Here is a 4,977-nt window from a genome sequence, read left to right as displayed (position 1 = left end):
ACTTTAAAGGGATGCATTTCTCCGCTCCAGAGCCTGGGCTGGGATTAAGGTGAGGTAGGAGGTATCCCATCCCAGCAAGGGCAGGACTGCATCTCTTTACTTAAAATTGTGAAATCCTTGGGGCGCCTGGATGGCTCAGTTTGTTGTCTGACTTCACCTCGGGTCGTGATCTCATGGTTCATGAGTTCGAGCTCTGCGTCTGGCTCTGTGCTGACAGCTCAGAGCCTAAAGCCTACTCTGGATTCCGTGTCTCCCTCTCTCTCTGCCCCACTCCTGCTCATTCTCTCTCTCTCAAAAATAAATAAGCATTAAAATAATCTGAAAAACTAAAAAAATTTTTTTTTTGAAATTCTTTTCATTGTGAATGTTTGCATTAATTTTGACTTTTTAAAAGTGCATTAAAATATTAGTTATCTTAATTACTGGGTTTTGGGCACTCTCCCCCCTGACATCATATACCCAAGGAAAACTCCTCTTGCTTCAGCCTAGTATGCGGCTGCTGGGGACCTCTGACAAAGGACTCTGTTTCCTGTCAAAGTTCTGTCTGCACATGAGCTATGCACAGCTCCCATGGCCTCCTTGCACATCTGCCTTCGCTCCATCCCATCTGAGAATGGCCTCGGCATCACCGCCATTCCTTGGACCCGATTCACCAACTTAAGTCAAAAGCAAGTACTCAAACCAGGACGCACTTCAGTGTAAGTGCTGAAGAACCTGACAAAACACATTTGCCTATCACTGGCCTCCACAGGTCACAGCTTGTGAGCAGGGCCTCCCTGCTTTTGCCAGGTCCCAGACCACTGGGCAGAGTGCACTTGTCTACACTGCATGCCCTCCCTACGCCAGCAGCAGCCAGCGAGGATCTACCTTGGGATGTTGCCTTCTGAAGAAGGTCCAAGGCGAGTGCCAGCATCAAGCCAGATCACCACATAACCCAGTGTCTACAATGGGTCACGCCAGTCCCCTGATCCTCTCCTCGAGGCGAGGAGGGAAGATCTTTGCCTAGAACGTATGAGTGGGTTGGGAGGGGGGGATGATTCTGGAAGCCCCTGAAAATCCACGCGAAACAATGTGCATTTTCTGGGCAGATGATTTATCACTTTCTTTCCATTCTCCAAGGAGCCCTTGACCCCACAGAAAGTGAGAATCACAGCAGCTCCATAAAGTCTCCAGGCTCTATCAAGGGTCTAAGTGAGAAATAGCAACAAGAAGTATCTTTCCATGCATCCCTTGGTAACAAGCACCAGCTTGATAAAGGCCCGCATGTTTTTCAAAATTCAGAAGAACGAAAAGTTCCTCTCACGTGATACACTGGACTCTCAGCTGGATACTGAGACCCAGAGAGGCCCCCTGCCTTCTCTGCCTTCCCCTCCCTGACATCCCTTTCCGCCTTATTGTTCTCCGGCAAAGTTCTTTTGCAAGATCTAGGCTTCCCTCCGGAACAGTCTTCCACTCTTTTGGCATCCTTTACTCATCCTTCCTGTTGAGCTTTCTCGACATTTCCAAGCAGGGCTGGGCACCTTCCACACTACCGTTACCACGCAGTTGACTTTTCTAGATTTATTTACGTATTTGTCTATCCTGCCCATGATAGATTGTGATCCCATGAGGGCAGGAGCCCAATGTATTCACTTCCGCATCCCCAGCACCTAGCACAGAATCAATGTGTGGGAGGGAGAAAAGAAAGTTACATGGATAAATAAACAGATCAGTGAATGAATGAACCTTCCCCCCCCCCCCCCCCCCGCCCACCGCACCCCTGCACACGCACACCTCCATGCCTTCATTTCCCAGATGAGGAGTGTGGGCACCGAGGGACATTGGCATGGCAGTGGGACCGAGCCCCGCAGGGCTTCCCCTCACCCCCACTCCACAGGAGCCGCACCCACGCCAGCCGCAGCTGGGTGCCGAGATCACGCAGCACCCAGAGCCCTGCAGCGACCACCGCTGCAGCACACCTTGCCTGGTCTTTTCGCGGCTCCCGGGCTCCGCGCACACAGTAGGCAGATGCTGACGGAGGGAAGTCAGAGGCAAGAAATTGGCCGCTGGCAGATGCCAGCTGCCCCCCCCGACGGGATCTGGGACACCAGAATCTTCTCCGTGACTGTCGTTACCACTGTGAGGACCGCAACGAGAAAGCCTTTGACTCTCTCAAACTGACTCCAACGGCAGGCTCAGGGGAGCTGAATTTCATGCCCAGGAATGCGTTGCCCGTGAACCTGAAACAGCTAGTTTTACTTTTGCTTCCTCCCCCCGGAATTAGATTCATGAGAAGTCTGATAAAATCTCCGGATGGGCGGCTCCGGGCTCTGCTGGCCCCAAACACATGGCAGAAGCTGGAAAGAGCTGAGGACGGTGGCTACCCGGCCAGCATAGTTCCTGCTCTCCAGGGAGGGGGGAAGCCTCTGAGGAAATTCGTGGGCCCCAGCATAGCTGTGGTCCTTACTGGATCATTAGATCTGCCACAAGCAAGATAAAAATTTCAAACAGCAAAGGCCTTTTCCGTGGTCTGCTGAACGGGGTTTCTCGTTGTGTTTTGGTTCCTTCTTGTTTCCTCACACCCTGACTGCCTTTGCTGTAATGCGGCGGGAGCCCCTGCCTCTGCGGCTGGTCCCCCAGCAGATCCAGAAGGGGGGCAAGGGATTGGGTTTGTTTTGTTTTTAAATGTAGGTAAATTCAGAAAAGATTCAGGGTTCTGAGTCCTTGTTGTGTGAGCAGTGGTCCGACCTTCGCTTGCCCACTTCTCAGAATCAGAGGTCTCCTTTCCGAAAAACACAAAAGCCCAAACAAGAAAAGAGAAGGCTATCCCAAATTCATAGCAAGGGAAAGGGAAGTCTTCTTGCTGTGTGTCCTCAAATGTACACACTATTCAAAGGCTGTACCTCCTCCAGATGTCGGGTAGGAATAAGCCACTTGTCCCTGACCCCACAGTTTTCTATTCTGTGTGTGTCTTAATCTGTCGCCCTAGACTTCAGACTTCTTTCTGTTCCCTTTCATACCCACATGTGTAATAAATATTATTGGCTGATCGAAAGCCAAATTAAAGCCAAGAACATTTTTATAAAACATGAATCACTTAGGAAGTGTTACGACAGGCCAGGCCCTTTATATCATATTTTAATCCTCACTGCAATCCTGTAGGGTGGGTGTTTTTCTGGTTTTACAGATGAGAAAACTGAGGCTGGGAAGGATTCCTGGAGTGCAGAGTGCTTCTCAGCGGTGGGGGCTGAATTCCAGGACAGTCTCACTGGCAAAGCTATGCTGCTCACCTCTTTAGACTTCCTGGCATTTCGGCAGATGACCCAGCAAAGCTTTTCACATACTGGGCACAGTAGCCAAGACCTAAGGGATCAGCTGCTGCGTAAAACACAGCAGGGCTCAGAGCAGAGAAAGGTTCTCTAGCCTCCAAGTGGTTCATGCTCTTGTGGGCAGAGTGGCAGGGTCTGCCCAGGCCAACCCCTCATTCCCCAAATCCCACCCTTGCCTCCTAACCGTGGCCAGCTCTTCTCTCCCATCCACCCTGGGTGAGTATCGGGCCAAAATGTCCTTTGTCTCCTCCCCTAACTGACCCTGAGCCCGAGTGTGGCACAGTATGGTGGTTCTGAGTATGTGTGTGACTGCTGGCATTTGCCCCAGTCATGCTCATAGCAATATCCCTGAATCGATTCCAATACTCTGCTATAGAAGACAGATCAGACCTCAGAATCATTCTCAATACAGCATTCTAGGCAGATGCTACCAATCAATCAGCCTTGTTCTGAGATTAAGCCTTTTTGTCATTATTGGCATAGCAAGTGATCAGTGGAATTTAATTTCCATTCCCTTCTATCCTTCCTGCCTGCCTTCCTCAATGTTTCTGGGATGGGTAGAGGGAGGGATGGATGGACAGATGGATGGATGGACAGATGGATGGATGAAGGGATGGATGGAAGGAGGGAGGGAGGGATGGAGGGGTGGGGAAATGGAGGAAGGATAGAGGAAGGGAGGGAAAGAGGGGTAGATGGATGGATGGATGGATGGATGGATGGAGAGATGGATGGACAGAAGGATGGATGGAGGGAGGGATGGGGGATGGAGGGATGCAGAGATGGAAGGAAAGATAGAGGAAGGGAGGAAGGGACGGAAAGAGGGAGGGAGGGAGGGAGGGATGGACGGACGGACGGATGGATAAATGGATGGATGGAAATTAAGTTCTCACCTTACAGAGGAGTGCTGGTTGGCACCACTCCTAATTCTGCTGACTTCACTCCATGCCAGTGCTTCCTTGACAAAACTTGCTCTTAGCATGTGGCATTCGTTATAGGAACTGGTGAGACTCCTGGGTCATTCTGAGGCCATGGAGGATCCTCAGCGTCAGCACTTTGTTTCTCACTCAGTCTCATTTCCTCCCCCTCTAACATATGCCTGAGCTTAAAAACATCCACTCACCCCATACTTCCTTCTTCTTTTTAAAGCTCAAGCTGACAAGAGAAATTTCTTCTCCCACTCACCACTTTTTTTCTAGACAGATAAGAAAAAAACAATTCTACTGTGCGGTGCATAGGAATGGCCAATGATTAAAAACTCTTCTGTGTTTTGGGAGCCATCACCGCCTTTAACCTATATGTTGCCTAGAGGTTCTGAATCATCCTATGATTTAGTTATGGATGGGGAAGCATGTTTTTCCGGGGCCTTTTAAGAAGCTTTGGCTTTTGGTTTTGAACCAATCAAGTTATGGTGATATTGGAATATTCTTTCCCTAGCAAAATACCATGTAGTGTTCAAGAGGAAGAAAACGTTAAGAGATTTTTATTCAAGTCACTTTGAAGAGGAATAAAATAGCTCTTATAAAGCAATATGTTTGAGATTTAAGTACAAGTAAATCAGAAGCATATGGATTGTGTGTGTTAAAACACGCTTTTGTTTCCCCGGGAAGGAAAAAAATACTTGGGAAAAATATATTTCATAAAATGGCATATATTAGAAAATAGCTGGAGA

At 49.0% G+C, this 4,977-nt stretch overlaps 1 long non-coding RNA gene across 1 annotated transcript; it reads right to left on the bottom strand.

Moving 5' to 3' along the window:
• Positions 1-372: 372 nt before the first annotated feature.
• On the bottom strand, positions 373-4,306 carry LOC120228547. Its single transcript, XR_005527523.1, has 3 exons — positions 4,199-4,306; positions 1,959-2,116; positions 373-1,649 (listed from the first exon to the last, which is right to left on the bottom strand). It is a non-coding gene; the product is annotated as an uncharacterized LOC120228547 (long non-coding RNA).
• Between the last annotated feature and the right edge of the window lie 671 nt (positions 4,307-4,977).

Source organism: Hyaena hyaena, unplaced genomic scaffold (genome assembly GCF_003009895.1).
Source record: "Hyaena hyaena isolate Hyena2069 unplaced genomic scaffold, ASM300989v1 scaffold_24, whole genome shotgun sequence".
Taxonomy (NCBI): domain Eukaryota; kingdom Metazoa; phylum Chordata; class Mammalia; order Carnivora; family Hyaenidae; genus Hyaena; species Hyaena hyaena.
This window is presented reverse-complemented; position numbering and strand designations above follow the sequence as displayed.